The 22,431-nt window shown below is 42.3% G+C and overlaps 1 long non-coding RNA gene across 1 annotated transcript in view; it reads left to right on the forward strand.

Annotated features, from left to right (window-relative positions):
* Nucleotides 1-22,431, forward strand: part of LOC144492537 (uncharacterized) — a 50,121-nt gene that overhangs the window by 24,694 nt on the left and 2,996 nt on the right. The window contains exon 2 of the long non-coding RNA XR_013497601.1: nucleotides 21,053-21,220. This is a non-coding gene — a long non-coding RNA (uncharacterized LOC144492537). The remainder of the gene's footprint in view (nucleotides 1-21,052; nucleotides 21,221-22,431) is intronic.

A 22,431-nucleotide genomic window follows, 5' to 3' on the forward strand; every position in this document is an offset into this window, starting at 1 on the left:
AAAATTAATTCAACAGCAAAGGGTTCAGTGGCTGGAGCATCTTAAGTGGCAAGTTAATATATGCAGACTGACAGACTGTGAAGCAGACAAATTCAGATTCTCCGATTACTGGACTATTTAAAGGAGATGTTTTCAGGAAGATGATTGGACCTGGGCGTTAAGACACCACTTCACAAACAGTGAGATGATTTTTGAAAGTCTGTTTGTGACATGCAAATATTCCCTGAAATAAATCGCCATGCACTTGGCTTGTATTTTTAGTTTCACCTGGAGAGCTGATGAGTCAACTAGGAATTGCACTGGAGACAGAGAACATGACAATGTTTAGATCTGCGAATGGATGTTTCATCTAAACATTTTGATTGTCAAGTTGCGACATGCTCTCCAATTTTCAGCATATATAACAGCACAGCTTTCAGTTCATGGAAAACTCAGTCCAGCTATAGAAATGGCCTGTTTGATACCATCACAGGGCCTGCTCTGTAATAACCCTGTTCTTGATTGCCGTTCCGTACTGCAAAGAAGCAGATAGAATCATAGAATCTACAGTGCAGAAGGAGGCCCTTTGGCCCATCGAGTCTGCACCGACAACAATCGCACCGAGGTCCTATCCCCGTAATCCCATGTATTTACCCCTGCTAATCCCCCTGACACTAAGAGGCAATTTAGCATGGCCAATCAACCTGACCCACATATTTTTGGAGTGTGGGAGGAAACCGGAGCACCAGGAGGAAACCCAAGCAGACACGGGGAGAATGTGCAAACTCCACACAGACAGTCACCCGAGGCCGGAATTGAACCTGGATCCCTGGTGCTGTGAGGCAGCAGTGCTAACCATTGTGCCACCGTGCCACCCTTTTGAAATAATTTAAATAATTTTAGACAATTGAAATAATTAACCTCATTTTTAAAAAAGGCCTGCATTTATATAGCGCTTTTCATGACTGCCGGACAGTTGAAAGCACTTCACAGCCAATAAATACTTCTTGAAATGTCGCCACTGCTGTAGGAAGTGTGGCGGCAGCTCATTTCTGCTCAGCAAACTCTCAAGAACAGCAATATGATAATGACCAGATCATCTGCTTATTGTCATGTTGATTAAGGGATAATTATGGGCCAGGACACCGGGAATAACTCCCCTGCTCTTCTTTGACATACTGCCATGGGATCTTTACTTCCACCTGAGCAGGCAGGTGGGGCCTTGGTTTAGTGCCTTGCCTGCCAGATCAGAATGTACAATACTCCTTCAGTACTGGATTGGAGTGTCAGCTGTTTATTTGTGCTGAAGCCCTGAAGTGGGAGTTGAATCTGAAACCTTGTGATTCAGAGGTGAACGCGCTATTGATATGTGTATTATATATTTCTTTTTTATATATTGTGCAGCAATCGCTATTATTTCTCCACACCTTACAGATTATGCTGGGAAGGTTGATAATTTTGTCTCTGTAGCACAACTGTTTAACTGGGTAGGCAACTTGCAGATTTGTTAATGAACAATCATTACCAACCCTTCCACAGCCATCCATGCCATGAATCCTTTCTCATGATGGTTGGCAATGGACCTAATTGATTCTTCATTAAGTTCTCGGAAATGCCACGAGGAAGCAAGAAAGTATATTCGTATGTCTTTTAGTTAGACGGTGAACGTTTGAGCTCTCCAGGAATGTGTTCAGTTGCACCAACCAAACTGAGTTTATGGCATCTACTATCAACATTTGAATGCCGAGAGTCGATTAGTTAGACCAATCCTATTTATTTAGTCTGGCAGCTTTATGTTTTAGAGCCTGAAGTTTGTGGAGCAGCCTACAGTAAATGCTTCTTCATCCTGACATGTATTGGTGAATAAAAACAGATTGTTGAGATATTGGAAGAAGCCAGATAACATTGCCAAAGATGTAATTAGTTCATGCAATACCTTCAGTTTGTTGTAATGTGAGGTACGTAGAAGAGAGATGGATAGAGACTTTTTTCTCAATGTTGACAAATGAAGGTCTTCCGGTACAAAACAGAAAATGCTGGAAAAACTCAGCGGGTCTGACAGCATCTGTGAAAAGAGAATAGATCCACCGTTTCGAGTCAGGATGACCCTTTGCCAGGATGACAAACAGTCATCCTGACTCAAAATGTTGGCTCTATTCTTTGTCCACAGATGTTGTCAGACCTGCTAAGCTTTTCCAGTATTTTCTGTTTTTGACTCCAGCATCCGCAGTATTTTGCTTTTATCTTAAGGTCTTTAGGTATAATCTCTTGTCCCTGCTCCCTGGATTGTTCAGAGTTTGAGCACATGACAGAGTGCAATGTGGGAAGACCTGAACCATCTGGACTAAGAAACTTCCAATATTGATCCTTGGTCAATGCTGAGTTAGCTTTGGTTGGGATGGCATTCTTGTGTCGTTAAGCTAAAGAGAGGGATAAGATCAACCAGGATCCTTACTCCTCAAAGCTATTCAGTGATCATTATGGGAAAGTTTGGCTGTCACATGAAGGCATGATTGAAATTTCTCTCTGGGCTATATGTGAGTATTTCCAGCATTTGCTGTTCTTTTCCTATACTTATTTGGAACAACTAAATATTAGGAAGACGGAAGTCAATGTCTTCAATCCCTGCCACTACATCTATTCCTTAACTACCATCTTCATCCTTCCCCCGGCAACCTTCTGAGGATGAAATAGAATTGTGAAACCTTGGTGCTACAGTTGACCCCGAGATGAGCTTCTGACCACTGATCTGTGCCACCACGAAGCTTGTCTACTTCCACTTTTGTAACACCACCTGTTTCTGCTTCTGCGAAAGCTCACCAGCTGCTGAAATCCTCATCTGTGCCTTTGTTGTCTCTGGACTTGACTATTCCAGCACACTTCTATCTGGCCTCCCACATTCTACGCTCTGTAAACTTGAGGTCTTTCAAAACTCTGCTGATCCCTTAACATGCACCAAGTTCCAATCACCCATTCAATCCCGTGCTCGCTGATGTCCATTGGCTCCTATTTAAGTGAAGTCTCAACTTTTTAAATTCTCATTCATATTTTCAAATCTTTCCATGGCCTCACCCCTCCATATTGCTGTATTTTCCTCCGGTCCTACAACTCCAAAGATGTGCAGGTTAGGTGGATTGGCCATGTCAAATTTCCCCTTAGTGTCCAAAGAAATATAGGTTAGCTAGATTAACGCTGGTAAATGCATGGCGTTAAGGAGGTAGGGCAGGGGTGGGTCTGGGTAAGATGCTCTTTTGGAGAATTGGTGCAGACTTGATGGGCTGAATAGCCTCCTTATGCATTGTAAGGATTCTGTGGATTCTGTTGAGATTCTGTGATTTCTCCAAATATCATAGAATCCCTACAATACAGAAGGAGGCCATTCAGCCCATCAAGTCTACACTGATGCTCCAATAGAGCGTTATACCCAGACCCTAATTCCGTAACCCTACGTATTTACCCCGCTAATCCCCCTAACCTACACATATTGGGACACTAAAGGGCAATTTAGCATGGCCAATCCATCACCTAACCTGCACATCTTTGGAATGTGGGAGGAAACAGGAGCACCTGGAGGAAACCCATGCAGACACGGGAAGAACGTGCAGACTCCACACAGACAGTCACCCAAGGCTGGAATTGAACCTGGGTCCCTGGCGCTGTGAGGTGGCAGTGCTAACCACTGTGCCACCCGTTCCACAAAAATGTTTGTAGTTTTACAATTCTGGCCTCTTGAGCATTCATAATTCCACCATTGGCAGCTCTGGAATTTCTTCCCCAATCTTCTGTCCCTCTTCCTCACTCTCCTCCTTCTTAAGATCTACCTCTTCGACTAAGCTTTGGGGCATCTGCCTTGATAAAGCTCAGTGCCAACCCTTTTGTTTGCTAATGCTCCTGTGAAGCACCGTGGAACATTTTACTACCTTAAGTGTGCTTTATAAATGTACTTTGTTTTTGCCGCAGCAGGGGGAAAACCTGTAACCTGATAACTTTAAAAAGAAAAGATAAGTGGAGGATCTGCTGATGAATTCCTGCTTTGGAAATGCAGAAATGTGATTTGCTGGAATTAGTGGATTGTAAACACCTGCTGATTTGGGTAGCAAATGCACTGTACATTCGTACTAGCTGACACTTGACACTTCGTTTACTCACGTGACCTAAGTATGCCCTTTGTTGACAAGTTTAGAAGTCTGTATTTTGTTGCTGAAACACCGTTTGCTTTAAAGGAATGAATTCTGATGTGCTGTCCTCTTCCATTTAGCCTCCTATAAATACTCTTTCTATCTACCTCTTCCTATATACATTCATTTAGCTGGAAAAAATGGCTTAGTGTTTTTCATTGAAATTTGGTGCTGACCAATTCTTTTCTTTTTCAAGATCTTATCTGTGATGCCAGGGAGGAAACAAACTAAAATTTTAAAGTTTATTTATTAGTGTCACAAGTAGGCTTGCAATTGAAGTTACTGTGAAAATCCCTGAGTCACCACACTCTGGCGTCTGTTCGGGTACACTGAGGGAGAATTTAGCATGGTCAGTGCACCTAACCAGCGCTGGACTGAGGGAGGAAACCAGAGCACTTGGAGGAAACCCATGCAGACACAGGGAGAACGTGCAGACTCCGCACAGACAGTGACCCAAGCCGGGAATCGAACCCAGATCCCTGGCGCTGTGAGGCAGCAGTGCTAACCACTGTGTCACCGTGCTGTCAATAACTAGGTTATTGTACAAGGTCTGGATTATAGAGGTGTTGTAAATCAGACACTGCTTTATTAGCTTATAGTTATGAGGGACAATTTGCATTGAAATAACTGTTAAAATATTAAGCTTATATTTGTCTAAGTGCACTTTTCATTAGTGTACATAATTTAGGCAATTGGTTGTGTGCTTAATTGAGCAATTCATTTGATTTAATGTTTGCCTACATAACAACATTCATTGAACTTCAAAGTAATTCATTGTATATGAACTACTTTGTCACTTCCAGACATGATGGGCCAAATCTTCCTCTGGGCCGGGGAAAACCCAACCTTCACACTTGACCCATCTGTGACTTCAGCTGCCGTTTTGTCTTTTCACACTGGGATTGCATTTGCAGTACAGTTTGCAAGCTGTGCTGGACTGCATAAGGAGACAGGCCAGTTAGAAGACCTGCTTCAGTTCTCCACCACAGTATCCCAGCTCCCAACAGTGTTTATTAATCCCCCCAACCTCACCTCCACCCTCATAACCCCCCACCCTCACATGGCATTTCCATGACCCCCATGTATCCTTCATGCCCTTTCAGATTCCCCATTGCACCGCTATATCCCATGTTTATTTATTAGTGTCACAAGTAGGCTTACATCAATGAAATCACTGTAAAAATCCCCCAGTCACCACACTCCGGCGCTTGTTCGGGTACACTGAGGGAGAATTTAGCATAGCCAATACACCAAACCAGCAACTCTTTCAGACTGTGGAAGGAAACCGGAGCACCCGGAGGAAATCCAAGCAGACACGGAGAAAGTGCAGACTCCACACGGACAGTGACCCAAGCCGGGATTCGAACCCTGGTCCCTGGCACTGAGGCAGCAGTGCGAGCCACTGTGCCGCCCTCCATTGTCTTGTATCCATTATGTGGAATCCTCCGATTCCATGCAATATCAATGGAAAATATTTTGCATTCCTTGGGGGGAAAAGAATTGAACCTCTAAACATCTAATGAAAGCCTTCATGTCATTGGTACTGAGAAAAATGAATTCTGTCATGTGGAAAACATCTTGTAATACTTGTAATCCTATTAGCTTGTCAACAAACTGGAAAGGCCAACTTGTTATTATAATTTCTTGAAACTGTCATTCACTGTCAGATGAGTGGAACACCTACTACGCCAAAATCCATTAATACTTGAAACGCAGCCAAGCATTCAGAATGGCCACTGCTATCCAGACAATAGACTGCTCTCTCGGAAGGAAAGAACAGCAGGTGTTCATTTCAATTTCAAAGCAGTGTGCCTGTCAATTTGTGGGAACAGGTGGTTCAGTTTCCTTTGGGTGGTGTTTATTTTCAAGTAAAGATTGTTCACAAACTGTCACACCTAGTGTGTTTTTTATATGAACTTCCAAAATCCCACACCGCGAGCGGAAATGATGTGCGGGAGGAAATCTGAATTATGTCCCCCTACCTAAAGTTAGGGGGGGGGTGCAGATTTGTGTTTTGCAAATCAGGCATTCCCAAGCCATATAGAGGTCAGAGGAAAATGGCATGGGGTCGGGAATGCAGAGGAAAATCTGATTTCCTTCCCAAAAAAAACCATAGTGTTTCTGTTCGTGCACTGAAATGCACCTCTTAACCAAGGTGAAAATTCAGCCCGATATACCTGTCCTACCTCGCTATTTCTTTGTTTTCTGTTAGGCATTTTTAACATAATAAATGCTTTCTGTTTCCAGTAACATTTCTCTGCGAGACATTTTCTGAGTATTTTATACTCTTGTCAGATTTGATTTCTTTTCCTGCCCCATTCTCTCCCACATCAAGGTGTTTGGAGCCTTGCCTACTTACAGTACAAATTGCTGATGTGAGGAGCAAGTTGAAACAGTATTCTCTACATTGTACTCTGTGCCTGCAGCTACAGAATCATTATTTTTTATTGTAAATCTTTCCCTTGCTTTTCTTTTACACCAGTAAGTTCAAAACTGAAGTTTTGACTTAGATGTGGATCCAAGAAAATGTAACTTCAAATCAGGACTTCAATATTGAAGCAATCATGTTTAAAGTTAGGCAATCAGCACTCATCCTTTTAATTCAAAATGAATCATTATGAATAGGTTTAAAGAGCATAGATAGATTTAGAATAAAAACAAATATAATTTTAATTACATTTGACATTGAGACATCGACAGAACTACAAACTCTGGCACCTTCCCTTTAGGTAATTTTGATGATGTTCTTAATTCTCCAATACAGAAACATATCTAATTAGTGTTTTGAAACCTATTCTGCAGTACAGTTCTAATATGTATGGTGTTAATCATAGCTCAGTGGTAGCACACACACCTCTGAGTCAAAAGATTTTTGGTTCCAGCTCCACCCTTAAGTCCTGAACAGGTTTTTGATTTGATTTATTATTGTCACATGTATTAGTATGCAATGAAAAGTATTGTTTCTTACGCGCTATATGAACAAAGCATACTCTAAGCATAGAGAAGGAAAGGAGAGAGTGCAGAATGTGGTGTTACAGTCATAGCTAGGGTGTAGAGAAAGATCAACTTAATATGTGATAGGTCCATTCAAAAGTCTGATGGCAGCAGGGAAGAAGCTGTTCTTGAGTCGGCTGGTACGTGACCTCAGACTTTTGGATCTTTTTCCCGATGGAAGAAGGTGGAAGAGGGTATGGCCGGGGCATGGGGTCCTTGATTATGCTGGCTGCTTTTCCAAGGCAGCAGAAAGTGTAGACAGAGTCAACGGATGGGAGGCTGGTTTGAGTGATGGGCTAGGCTTCGTTCATCATAGAATCCCTACAGTGCAGGAGGCCATTCGGCCCATCGAGTCTGCACCATCCAGAATCCCATCCAGGCCTTATTCCCGTAACCCCACATATTTACCCTACTAATCCCCTGACTCTAGGGGATTTTAGCATGGTCAATCCACCTAACCCACACATCTTTCGAGTGTGGGAGGAAACCCACACAGACACGGGGAGAACGTGCAGACTCCACAAAGACAGTGACCCAAGGCCGGAATTGAACCCGGGTTCCTGGCGCTGTGAGGCAACAGTGCTAATTATGATATTGAAAATTTGTGAAATTTTTCATCTGGAGGAATCTTTGCAGTAAAACCACCGCTTGGTGCGTATTAAAGAAGAGAAGGGAAGTTCTGGTGTCCTGGACAATTTTATCCCCTGACAAACCTCTGAAACAGATGACCTGGCCATTTACTCAGTTGCTGCTTTTGGGAGATTGCTATGGACAAATTGACTGTTGCATCTCCTGCATTACAAATAGTAATTCATTAACTGTAAAGTTAATGACTAATACATGTGACAATAATAAATCAAATCAAAAACCTGTTCAAGACTCGAAGGTGGAGCTGGAACCAACAATCTTTTGACTCAGAGGTGTGTGTGCTACCACTGAGCTATGATTAACACCATACATCATTTGTGATGAACAAAGCATCGTAGCTGTGAGGGACAGCTTGGTGGATAGGATATTGGTATGTAGATAGGCTGGAAAATTGGGCGGGGATCCTGGATTCAGGATTCAATCCTGGACCGGGGAGCGGCGCGGGCTTGGAGGGCCGAAGGGCCTGTTCCTGTGCTGTATTGTTCTTTGTTCTTTGAACTGTACTGCAGAATAGGTTTCAAAACACTAATTAGCTATGTTTCTGTATCGAGAATTAAGATCATCAAAATTACCTAAAGGGAAGGTGCCAGAGTTTGTAGTTCTGTCGATATCTCAATGTTAAAAGCTGAAAAATCCCAAGGTTTTGAAAGGCATGATATAAATGCGAGCATTTCTTCCTTCCAAATGCAATTATATTAATTTTTGTTTTGATGATCTTCTTTCCCCTTGCCTGGGACGATCAGTAGCGAAGCCCATCGTTCATTCATGAAACCAAAGTTTCAGAACTAGTGGGCATACTGCTTTCCCAGGTTGTGTGCAATAATACTCTACAATATACATCGCCATCTCGGAAAGCGTGTGTGACACATCCATGGCTCTGTTGCAACCAGGTTATGATATTGTAAATGTCAAGCAGTGCAACAGAGTTGCTGAGATGAAACAGGGGAATAAAAGGAAATTTTTAGGAGCTTGTTGCAAAGCTGCAACCAACCAGGAAGTCAGGGTTCAGATGACGAGCAAAGAATAAAGAATGTACAGATACCGAAAATGCTGGGAAAATGCAACAGGTCAGTCAGAGAGAACAGGCAAGTTTGCATTTCAGATACAGACCCTTGCCTCAGAAATAAGATGCAGACAGACATAATATGCAATTATTACAGACACAACCTGCATTTGTATAGCACCTATATTGTAACAAAACATTATTATACCAACATTGATACCTAACCACTTAAGGTCATATTGAAGCTGATGGTCAAAGGGTTAGATTTTAAAGGTTGTCTTTCAGGAGGAAATGATCAATACAGTTAGAGAAAAAAAGTGTAATTTTAAAAAAAAAGTGTGGGAATTATAAGTGAAATGATCTTAGTCAAGTCAAAGCATTAAGATATTAAAAACAACAAAGAGTATGTAAACTGTGAAGGAAATGGCAACCTGAAGGAATGGAGATACAGGAGAGGTGGTAACCTGGAGGCGGGTATGAAATTTGATCAGTTTTACAATGATGATCTATCAATAGTCTGATCACACAAGAGGTTGTAGGACATTGAGAAGAAAAAGTGAGATAAGGTTCTTGAGGCTTATGCATGATGCCAATGACATGGAAGCTAAAGTGGGATGAGAGGCAGGACAGAGTGACAAACTGCATGTAGCTCAGGATTGCACTTGCAGACAGCTCAAGAGGTACTCCATCTGTGTTTGGTTTCCCCAGTTTAGAGAAGACTTACATTAATTTTGCACCTTCTTGTTCCTGTGGCACCTCAAAGAGTGCACACAAAAAAGAAATCACCTTTAAAATATAGTCGCTGTTGTTTTTGTCGTCAATTTGCATTGGAGTAATGGTCACAGGTAGCAAATGATACATAAGGTTTTGGCACAAATGCTGAATTTTTGCAAATTTTTTGTTTTGTGTAGTGCGCATTAAACTGAATTGTTATGCAGTTTTTTTGCAGGTTGTGATTGCAAAAATGTAGTATGGGCAGATGATAAACAGGAAATTTAAGGAAACTCAGAACTTCGGGTGGCACAGTGGTTAGCACTGCTACCTCATAGCACCCAGGGACCCAGGTTTGAATCCCGGCTTGGGTCACTGTTTGTGTGGAGTTTGCACATTCTCCCTGTGTCTGCGTGGGTTTCTTCCGGGTGCTCCGGTTTCCTCCCACAGTCCAAATGACGTGCTGGTTAAGTGCATTGGCTATGCTAAATTCTCCCTCAGTGTACCCGAACAGGCACCGGAGTGTGGCGACTAAGAGATTTTCACAGTAATTTCATTACAGTGTTAATGTAGGTCTACTTGTGACACTAATAATAAATAAACTTTTCAACTAATACAGACCAACAATCAATAAGGTCAATAGAACAGCGGACCAGTTAACCAAAAAAGTCAAACATTAGTCAAGAGAAAGTCACGATTAAACTGTACAGTGTGTTGGTCAGTCCATATCTTGCATACTGTACCCATTTCTGAGACACATCTGAGACATTCAAGCATGAGAGAGAGTCCATTAGACTGATCTTTCTATTTGAGCTCAAGGTTATGAGGAAAAACTGGAGAAACTTTGGTGTTGGAAACAAGTGTTTTAGAGATGTTGGATGATTTTGAACTGGTTAAAATTGGTGTTAATGAATTGGCCTTAAGACTGCCTGTCTTTGGGTGACAGGTCTCTGAATTGTGAAAATCTATGGCCTGTAAATTAGTTCGGTTCTCAAATACAGTTTTAGGAGAGATAATGGTGGATGTGCGCCGCCCATACTCTGCCCACGTGTCCTGATATTGGACTGCCAGGACAACACACCAGAAACAGCCCCAGAACTGTTTTAGCATGTTTCTGTAGAGCCATAAAGAGCAGGAATGTTCCTCCTAGCTTCATAAAAAATAATATTTCGCACAGTTGGTCCAGATCCCTTGCACACTCTGGCACTTGTAGACTTGCCAGTGTGCTGTTTTGGTGTAAAATACATCAGCTCTCTCAGATCCAAAATGGTTGAGTTGTATCATGGCAATCATTTGCTCTCCGCCATTTTGCAGGCGTGAGCCTCTTTACTTCTGAAACAAGTGACAAACAGCTGCTCTTCATTGCTTGGATTCCCATGCAGAAGTTTAAAATCTACTTCGTTGTCTTAAAACGGTATCTAAAAAAGGTAAATGCAAACAGCCCATTTAAGTTAAATCCCACGGGAAGAACACGCGGCACGGTGGCACAGTGATTAACACTGCTGCCTCACAGCATCTGGGACCCAGGTTCAATTCTGACCTTGCGTGACTGTGTGGGGTTTGCACGCTCTCCCCGTGTCTGCGCGGGTTTCCTCCAGGTGCTCTGGTTTCCTCCCACAGTCCAAAGATATGCGGGTTAGGTGGATTGGCCATGCTAAGAAAATTGCCCCTTAGTGTTGGGTGGATTAGCAGGGTAAATACATGGGGTTACGGGGATAGGGCCTGGGTGGGATTGTTGATGGTGCAGGCTCAATGGGCCGAATGGCCTCCTGTACAGTAGGTATTCTATAAACAGGGGTCACAAGTTCTTATGACAAAATACAAATTTATGGCAGCAATCAGGATGTTATTTTTCACACAAGCACACTCCTGGATACAGTGCAGGTGGAAACCCATAAAGAATCAGTTGGATGCTGTGGCAAGGGAAGTTAGCGTTATTCTGGATGCATGGGTTATGGGTTAAATGGCCTTCCTCAGGCACAGATACAATCTTGTTGATTCTATATTCTAGGAATGGAGCGTTACATTGTATTAGAGGTGTCATGGAAATGGATAGACTACAGTGTATCACAGGATAACAGAGGAGAAGATAAGCTACATTATATTGCTACATGTAGAGTGGTTGAGGAGCACTGTAATATAGCAACATAAAGCATGTTGAATGGAGGAAACCGCCTTGGGGCACTTCACACACTGTTCAGACAGAACCTAACACTGATCCCAAGAAGTACATCTTACAATGAGTGATTAAAAGCTTGCTCAAATTAGTAGGTTTTAAGGATGTCTTTGAGGCGGAGAGGTGAAAACACTTGCTAAAATGTTATTATTGAAATAGCATCCTTTTGCTCACTCCTTGTTTATGTCGAAAACACTTCTACAAGTTATTCAGAGTCTTGGGTGGACTCTGTATCACAAACAGAACATTAACAACCTGGGCGCAATTTTCCCAGAAAATGGCAAAATGCCAGATTCTGTCTCAAAACCAGTGTGTTTCGCCCCAGAGAAACAGCCAGATTTTCTCTTCAGATCTCCTGACACTTTGTCAAAGAAAAGTATGTTTTGTGCCATCATACCTGAGGGGCGGGGTTAAAAGACATGGCAATCACATGGCAAGGTCGGTTCCACTGGGATCGGGGCCCAATCCCAACTTTAATAGATAGGTTTCCCCCCAAAATATCTGCAGCCAAACTCTTCCCCCCCCCCCCACCCCCCCACCACCACCATCAATGATAGGTAGCATTCTCATAATCCCCATCAATGTTCACCTGAAATCTCCCCCCTGCCACTACCAGGTTGGCACTGCCATGGTTTCAAGAGCAGTGCCAGGGCACCACTGGCCTGTTATATTCCTGACCATGCGAGAACTGCACTGCCCCCCCCCCCCCACCTCCCCTCCCTCCATGTTGTCATCTCGACTGTTGGAAAGCAGTAATGATTCCCACCAGGAGGGATATATGATGAACCCAGAAGCTGTGGCGCTAATGCCATTTGGGCAGATTTAAATTGGTAGTAATCAGGAATTAGGTTCACGCCCTCACTGGGTGTGAACCTGGTGACGTCGGGGGCAGGAAAGTTCTAATTTTGAGATATCCTCGGCACAAATCCCGTTATGGCCCTCTCGTGAGAGTTTCTGGCCACGGCGGGAGTTGCACTGGTGGCAAACGGGCCCTGAAAATCCAGCCCATGCCTGGAGCATTTCACAAATAGCTACGGTTTCCAGTTGTTCCTGGGTATAAATGCGGATTATTTTGTCAATGTTACAGGCAATGTTATCATTCCTGGACTAGAATTATTGAAAGGGTATGGGAACAAAAAGCACAAGTGTGCTGAACATTTATCATGATAATCATAGAATCCTACAGTGCAGAAGGAGGCCATTCGGCCCATCGAGTCTGCACTGACCACGATCCCACCCAGGCCCTATCCCTGTAACCCCACATATTAACCCTAGCTAGTCCCCCTGACACTAAGGGGCAATTTTAGCATGGCCAATCCACCTAACCCGCACATCTTTGGACTGTGGGAGGAACTCGGAGCACCTGGAGGAAACCCACGCAGACATGGGAAGATTGTGCAAACTCCACACAGACAGTGACCCAAGCCAGGAATCAAACCCCAGGGTCCCTGGCGCTGTGAAGCAGCGCTGTGCCACCATGCTCTGTTCACTTGTTAGCCTCTGAGGTAACTAACTGCATAAGAGGCAGCATATTAACTGATCATATCTCTGTCACTGATAACTATTTGATAAGGGTAACTTTACTGCAGCTGGATGACTGGTACTCAGTGTATGTGTTATACTGTGCTTCATAGTGTGACCGCTATTGATCAGGTCTAAAGTTTAACTTTTCAAACCAGACTTGACTATTTATGACTTCCAGGTTTCTGATAAATTGGTAGGTAGACATCAACAAATAGTGGAGCTCCTGGCACCAGATCAGAATATTACGTATTGATTTCCTGCAATCGGTGTGATTTTAATCCAATATCACCATAAAGCTTATCTCCATATTTACAGTGTGTAAATACCTGAGTGGAGGTAAATTAGATTTGAAAGAATTGCAAGGGATTACACCAGTCACAAAAAAAATGAATAAGACCTTCAGTTCGTGATGCTGACTTTGAAATAAAAAGTAATGCCAATCATCGAACACTTGAGTGTATGTCTTAGAGAGTCTGCTAATCTGGATCTGGTAACTTCAGTTGTATTTTAAGATTCTGGTGCTAAATTCAACCTTTACTAATGAAATGGTATAGAAATACTGAACTGAAATATCCAACCACCTTCAATAATGGAAACTAATCAACTTGCTGGCAAGATCGATGGTTAGATTCAAATGTCTGTGCTGGGCTTTTTGCTCCCACACGTACCTTAGTTAGTGTAATGCCTTCAGTCAGGCCATTTGAGGTTGGCCTATTGGAATATGAACTCCCTGATTAAGGAGTCAATTGATGGGTCAATCAGGGAGTCTTTTCCTTGTATTTAACTGGGAGTGTCAGTTCCTCTGGCACTCCCGAAGGAAGACTGCTGATTGATAGCACTCTGTGTACTGCTGTTGGAATTGTAAATAAAGGGATTCTGGTAATGGGACTTCTGCCTCCGAAGACTTATTACAATTAGGTGGCAAACTGCTTAGATCACTGGAGTCCATAGACTATAAGGAACGCAGTCAGTCAGAGCAGACAAGCCAGCCCATCCAGGTACAGTGCTGCAGTGGCCGGAAGAGGCATTGCATTGATGTACCTGGAACTAAGTGCTGGGACTTGGAGGCCAGTTAAGTGGCAGGTGTCCCAGGGTAGAGGACTCCTAGGGGCAGAAACAGGCGGGGTGATTGGGTTATCAGAGGATAGGCTGGTGAGGGTTGGGGGAGAACCAAAGGTGTCAAATACTTGAGGGGAGGGTGCCCCCAGTCAGAAGGGGGGCTTCTGATGGAGGTGCTGACCGCCCCAACTTCCTGCCCAAGAACAAGTATTTAAAACGTTTCTGTTTCGCACCCTGAGCTCGCCATCACGCATCAGCCTAAAAATTGATGCTGCGTGGAAAAATGCCATCCCCACCCCCTCACCCCCCCCGCCCCCTCACCCCCCCCCCCCCCCCCCACCCCCGCCCCCCCACACACACACACACACATACACACCGCAAAACCCACTGGGAGGAGGATGAAATTCAGGTCAGAATAGAACCATGCAGAATTAACACACTTTGCCAGGGGAAAAAAAGGCAAAATCCCACCTAAACTGCACAAACGTACATATGAATTTGGAGCAGGAATAGGCCATTTGACCCATCAAGCCTATTCTATCATTTGATAAGGTCATGGCCGATCTGATAGTGGCCTCAACTTTCCTGTCTGCCTTCTATGACGTTTGACTCATTTGTCTATTTAACTCTGCCTTAAGAATGTTCAATGACCCTACCTCCACTGGGGAGAGAATTCCACAGACTAACTATCCTCTGAAAGCAAAGGAGTCTCCTCATCTCTGTCTTAAATGGGGGACCCTTATTTTCAAACTGTGTTCACTCGTTCTAGCTCTCTCACGAGGGGAAATGTCCTCATGGCATCCATCCTGTCAAATCACCTCATGATCTTGTATGTTTCAGTATGATCACCTCTCATTCTTCTCAACTCCTATTGATACAGGCACAAGCTGTCCAACCTTTTCTCATAAGTTAACCCCTTCAGTTAAGGAATCAGTTGAGTGAACATTCTCAAAACTGCATTTAATGCAATTTTTTCTTGTACATTCGGGGACCAAAGCTGTACACATTACTCAAGATGTAGTTTCACAACTATGGCAAAACATGGACAATTTCACATTTTCTTATACTCCATTTGCCGAATTTTTGGCCACTCGCTTAACTAACCTATATCCTTTTGTAGACTCTTTATGTTCTTTTCACAACTTAGTCTCCTAACTATCTTTGTGTCATCAGCAAACTTAGCAACCAAGGTCTCGTGATCCAAGTCTTTAATATAGATTGTAAATAGTCGAGGCCCCAGCACTGATCCTTGTGACACTCAACTCATTGCATCTTGTCAACCTGAAAATGGCCCATTTAGGCCTACTCTCTGTTTCCTGATAGCTGATCAATCCTCTATCCCTGTTCAAATGTTACCTCTACACCATCTGCTTTTATTTTGTGTAGTCACATTTGATATTGCACCTTATCAAATGCTTTTCAGAAATCCAAGTGCTCCACGCCTACACGTTCCTCATTATCCACGTTGCTTATTACATCCTCAAAGACCACTAATAAACTGGCTAAACACAATTTCCCTTTCACAAAATAGTGCCGACTCTGTGTCGTTGCATTAGATTCTCTATGTCCCTTGCCATAACCCCCTAAATAATAGATCCTAGCACTTTCCCTGTGACAGATGTTAGGTTAACTGGCCTACTTTCTGTCACCCTCCTTTCCTGAATAGATGAGATGCTATTTTCCAACATGATGGGATCTTTGCATAATCGATGGAATTTTAGAAAATTAAAACCAATGTGCCTACTTTTTCAGCAACCACTTCTTTTAGGGATCTTGGATAAAATCCATCAAGTCCTGAGGACTTGTCAGCCTTAAGTATCCTTGCCCTGGTGATTGTGATTGTTTAAAGTTCCTCTTTCCCTTTCACTTCTTGATATACAAGTATTTCTGAAATGTTATTTGTGCCTTCCACAGTGATGACAGATACAAAATATCTGTCCAATGCTTCTGTCATTTTGTTATTTCCCATTATTCATTTTCAGACTTATTCTCAAGAGAGCCAACATTCACTTTAAATTTAATTTCCCTTTTAAGTACTTGTACAAACTCTATGTTTGCTTTTATTTTTCTATCTAGCTTTCTCTTGTACTCTTAATTTCTCCCTTTTTTAGTCATTCTTTTTGAATTCTGTCCAATCTTCTTTGCAGAATTGTAACATTCAAGGCCATTGATGTCCACAGTCAGGCCCCCCACTGCTTCCTTAAGTTTATTTATTAGTCACAAGTAGGCTTACGTTAACACTGCAATGAAGTTACTCTGAAAATCCCCTAGTCACCACACTCCGGTCGGTGCCTGTTCGGGTACACTGAGGGAGAATTTAGCATGGCCAACGCACCTAACCAACACGTCTTTCAGACTGTGGGAGGAAACCGGAGCACCCGGAGGAAACCCACGTCGGGGATGTGCAGAATATGCAGTCAGTGACCCAAGCCGGGTATTGAACCCGGGTCCCTGGCGCTGTGAGGCAGCAGTGCTAACCACCGTGCCACCCTTGTCTCTTCAATTAGAGTAAAGAATGTGTGGCCCAAGATGCAAAGATGAAAACTTCACAAATCACTTATTTCAACAGCATTTTGCCTAATAAGCAATGTAATTTGGCCAATGCTGAATTCTACAAGAGTCTGATTAAGACATTTTTAAAACTGGTTTCAGCATTCATTTGACTATTCATCCATCCTGTTACTTGTCCATCAATGGTACCTTCCTTGCCTTTCAGTAGCATATAGTCTGTAGCAAATAACCCAGCACCTATTGCAAACTGTTAATCCTGGTGTAACACTCCAGTGGGTCATATGACAATAATCTTTAGTTTTATTGTTACAAAAGATGACAACGCTCTTTTGTAAGCCATGGGTCTTGCAAACAGACCGCGATTCACATTTTAGAGTGGTGTGTTTTGAAACTTAACCTGAAAAATTCTGCAAAACTAATAAATATGTTACAAATACCAGATAGCTTAAGGATGTACTAATCTTGAGGGTCTGTGGTACAGGTGATTGTGAGTACATTTCAATTCAATTTGTGACATTCTCAGAACCTCCCTTGGTTATTGAAACATCTGCTGAAATTGCAGCAGGGTTCCCTATTTAGAACAATCTCAATTTTCTGCTCTGAAACTGTTTTTCCATCAGGCTTTTTGAATTAGAACAGGCCACCCTAAGTCAAACTTCTGACATCAATGGGCCTTTCGATGCTTTCGGGGTAGAATTATGGCAACATCAGGCCTTTAAATCAGCAGCTGACCTTCCACTTTTCAAAGTAATACCCACAGGCCTTTTAAATCACCCACTGGACCTTCTGTGTGGGTGCAAAGAAATCTTGTAAATCCAGAAAATCTTCAAAATCTACTTATTCCTCCAAGATTTCTGTCATTAGAAAAGCAGCAAGAAGAACAAGGTCTCTGCACAGAACAAGGCAGTGTTGCAATGCAAGATGGATCATTTGCGTTTAGTTTATTCCTGACACTTCACCGTCATTTTAATAAATGTGTAAGCATGTTGGTTGTAATTGTGTTTCTAATGCCCAGAGCAATATATTGAGGGGTGCATTCTGTGCTTCAATTTTCAAGAACCTTTTTATTTTGAGTCACCTGACTTTGTGTAATCATTTTGTTACCCATTGAAGTGACTTTTTCAAATGTTGAGAAGGAGAATAATCAAGGACCCCACACACCCCAGACATACTCTCTTCCAGCTTCTTCCGTCGGGATAAAGATAAAATGTCTGAGGTTACGCATCAACCGACTCAAGAACAGCTTCTTCTCTGCTGCCATCAGACCTTTGAATGGACCTATCTTATATTAAGTTACTCTTTCTCTACACCCTAGCTATGACTGTAACACTACATTCTGTACACCCTCCTATCCTTCTCCCCTATGTACTCTATGGACAGTATGCTTTGTCTGTATCGCGCCCAAGAAACAATACTTTTCACTGTATCCCAATACATGTGACAATAATAAATCAAATCAAAAAACAAGCATTAAGATAAAAGCAAAATACTGCAGATGCTGGAATTGGAAACAAAAACAGAAAATGCTGGAAAATCTCAGCAGGTCTGACAGCATCTGTGGAGAGAAAATAGAGCAAATGCTTCCGAGTCTGGATGATCCTTCATCAGCTCGAACAAAGGGTCATTCAGACTCCGGAAGTTGGCTCTATTCTCTCTCTATAGATGCTGTCAGACCTGCTGAGATTTTCCAGCATTTTCTGTTTTTGTCAAAGAACAAGCATTCCTTGAGATATATTAAAATTGAAAATCTGATGCTGTAAAGTGTCATCTTTCTAAGATAGCAGGTTTCTGCCCTGTGCGCAATTAGCAAAGTCACTTGTGTTTCTGATGTGGTGAGTTGAGATGAATCAGGAATAGGGCCTGGGTGGGATTGTTGTCGATGCAGGCTCAATGGGCTGAATGGCCTTCTTCTGCATTATAGTGATTCTACGATTCTAGAAAAGGTTTGCTAATTCTATAGCAATTAGGTTAAAAGGCAAATGTTAGCAGGATAGCCTTGATAATTTTTGAGCTTGATATGTTTGGCTGAACTTAACCATAGGACCTCAAACACTTTACAGCTCTGGAGAAGGGAGAGATCGTGCTGTTGTAAGGGGTGGGGGCAGAGAGCCTGTGCTGCGGAAGGATTGAGGCACTCCGGCAGCCTCTGCCAAGCTAGAAGAGTTAGAGGTGAAATGGGGGCACATTCCCTTCACACTCAAGTGTGCTTTTTGGCTGGATTGACTGAGAATTGGCAGGATAATATGGAAATATTTGAAACTAACCAATTTGACCAATGGTATCTTTCTAATATAAAAGCTTGTGGAATAATTGTCCATGGTATTTCTTTTATTTGACAAAATAGCGCATTCATGTATATGTTTCGTAAGAAAATGTCCCAAAGTGCCTCTCAGAAGGCTAAATGGACAACAATTATCAGTGCGCTAAAGGAGATTATATTGGAAGTGTTGACTAGAAATTTGGTCAGAATTTTAAATTTGAGGAATTGAGAAAGTGGAAGGTTGAGCTGAGGTTTATCAGGGATGGAGAATGGGAGGCCAACCAGGAAAAAATTTGAATTGCAGAGTCTGGATATGATAAATGCATGGATGAGTTTCTACTCTGGTTGGACTGAGACAAGGATGATTTAATTTGATTTATTATTGTCATATGTACTGTGAAAAGTATTGTTTCTTGCATGCCAAACAGACAAAACATACCGTTCATAGAGTACTTAGGGGAGAAGGAAAGGAGAGATTGCAGAATATAGTGTTACAGTCACAGGGTGTAGAGAAAGATCAGCTTAATATATGGTAGGTCCATTCAAAAGTCTGATGGCAGCAGGGAAGAAACTTTTTTGAGTCAGTTGGTACGTAATCTCAAACTTCGGTATCTCTTTCCTGTTGGAAGAAGGTGGAAGAGAGAATGTCTGGAATGCGTGGCTGCTTTTCCGAGGCAGCAGGAAATGTAGATGGAGTCAATGGATGGAAAGCTGGTTAGCATGATGGACTGGGGTACGTTCACAACCCTTTGTAGTTTCTTGCGGTCTTGGTGAGAGCGAGAGCCATACCAAGCTATGATATATCTGGAAAGGATACTTTCTATGATGCATCTGTAAAAATCGGTGAGAGTCGTAGTGGACGAGCTGAATTTCCTTAGCCTCCTGAGAAAGTAAAGGCGTTGGTGGGCTTTCTTAACTATAGCATTGAACGAGAATAAAAGATAGAATTAGAGGATATGCTGGGGACAGCTTGCAAGAAGTTGCGGCATTGTTATAGAGATGGAAATCAGCAGTCTTTGTGATGGACAGCTTCCTGGGATGGGTGCTTGGCTGAGGGTCAAATGGAATGCCAGCTTTTCAAGCAGTTGGCTTCATCCTGAGAGAATGGTGAGACAGGCCGATGGAATCGGAGGAGAGGGCATGGAGCTTGTGGTGGGATGGATGGGGAGGTACACTAAAAGATAGGAATGTTGGCCAGGATGGGGTCAAAAATGTTAAGTTGCGTAGTTATTAGTTGAAAACCAAGATACTTGCTTTTTATTGATCTGAAAGCAATGTAGAATCCATATTCTAAGCATCAGAATGTCATCATTGGGTACTTTGAAAAACATAGAAAAATACTTTTTCAAATAGATACGCATTTTTAAAACTATGTACATATGCACAACCAAAAGCAACATGAGTAATAAAGCAAAGTTAAAGTTTATTTATTAGTCACAAGTAGGCTTACATTAATACTGCAATGAAATTACTGTGAAAATCCCCTAAGCACCACACTCCGGCAGCTGTTCGGGTACACTGAGGGAGAATTTAGTGTGGCCAATACACCTAACCAGCATGTCTTTCGGACTGTGGGATGAAACCGGAACACCTGGAGGAAACCCGCGCAGACACTTGGAGCACAGACAGTGACCCAAGCTGGGAATCGAACCCGGGTCATTGGCGCTGTCAGGCAGCAGTGCTAACCAATGTGCCACTGTGCTGCCCCCCGCATGACTATTTGAAGTTCTGTTTGAATGCCAACCATTACCAGTCCAATTCTGTATGTGGATGATTGTCTCTCAATACCTGTGCTTAATTTACTCCAATCTCATTTTAGATATCAACAGGATCTTGCGAATGAAAGTGATGAGGTCGAGAAGAGAAACTATTTGTGTTGACTGTTGTTTTCTGTAATGAACATTTCGTAGTGTTAAGTGAAATTCAGGTCAAAAATATTACCAGTAAATACTGGCAATCCTTCCAGTTTATAATGAGTTCTAAGGTTACTATCTTTTACTGCCTTGCAGAGATAAGATTGCAGTAGTGAAGGGACAGATTTGATCTACAGCACTGATGAGTTTTTATTCTGCATGGAAGTGGCATTGGCACACTTGTGTCCATTTAGCAGACACAGCCTGCTGCAAACAATATCTTTCTGGTGGCAAACTGTGCAATTAATGGAATGAGAGAATGGGGTAAGTTTGATTTTCGTATGTGTATGTATGCAGTTGTTCTGCCCAGTGAAAGTGGGAGTAGTAATGTTAATGTGCTGTTAGATCACAAAGGGAAGATGGTATCTTTCAGTGCTCACACTAAAGGTTCAAATGTTGCTGTATTTAATAGATTCTTCTGTGGATAAGCCTTTAAAGTCTCGTTTAGGTTTAAAAGTCGGGAATAAGCTTTGGAAAAATCTCTAGATAAATCAAGTGCGCTCTGTAATACCCCAGAGCTAAAATCAATGAACAGGATAATTCTGCTGCTTGTAATGCCTGTCCTTTCATGTATTTATACCCCTATCACTAGCCAAAAAGGAAAGATATTCTATTTACAATGCAGCAGATTTGGGAATGAAGCAGTATTTGCTGCTTTTACATTGCTGTGTTGAGAAATATTTGCTGGAGAAAATGGTTGCACACTTGTATCAGCAAGAGGCCTTATCAAAATTTCTTAACTAATGATTGCCTAGCAACAGGTTTGAAATTATATAACTATGTTGAAGCTATGCATTGATGAGTAGTAGTTTTTAACTATACCAAAAGCATATTACTGAAGCAGCGCGTGGTGAAATGACCCTGAAAGCCTGCTTTATGTACTGTCCTGTGGGATGGTTTTGATGGGCATATGTTATATTAATCCCTTGTATTTTATTATATGAATATGCCCCTGTTATACGGCCATTATGAAAAGTTGTTTACGTCAGGACAGTATTGTGTTGAAGTAACATTACAGGATTTGTTTACATAGCAGAGGTATAGGCCTCAGTTAAAGTCTTCATTAATGTCAGGAATGCAGAGCAGGCAGTTTGGCTACAGCTCCGAGGCCAGCAGCCATTAGTATCTGTCAGGGAGCACAGAGAAGGCCCTGTGCTGGCTTTATACAGGGTGTGAATGATAGCTGGCCTTGGAATAATGTGAAAACAAATACATGCATCTAGTATGCAAAAATCTGACCGAGATGACCTTTTTTGCACAACCACAAAGAGTTTGTAAAGTCAGACCTATGTGCCGCACTCTTTGGTCTTGTTAATTTATCACAGTATTTGGAGAATAAATGTATAGCTTTCTCCACATTCAGTAAAAGGTGAACATGAGACACTCAAAAGTATTAATCCCAGTTATTTTGCCTTTGGAGGTCCTTAGGGTAAAAGGAACGACTGTCTTTTGCAGAAAATGTCTTGTTCCCCAGC

The sequence above is a fragment of the Mustelus asterias genome, chromosome 4 (genome assembly GCF_964213995.1).
Source record: "Mustelus asterias chromosome 4, sMusAst1.hap1.1, whole genome shotgun sequence".
Classification (NCBI taxonomy): Eukaryota; Metazoa; Chordata; class Chondrichthyes; order Carcharhiniformes; family Triakidae; genus Mustelus; species Mustelus asterias.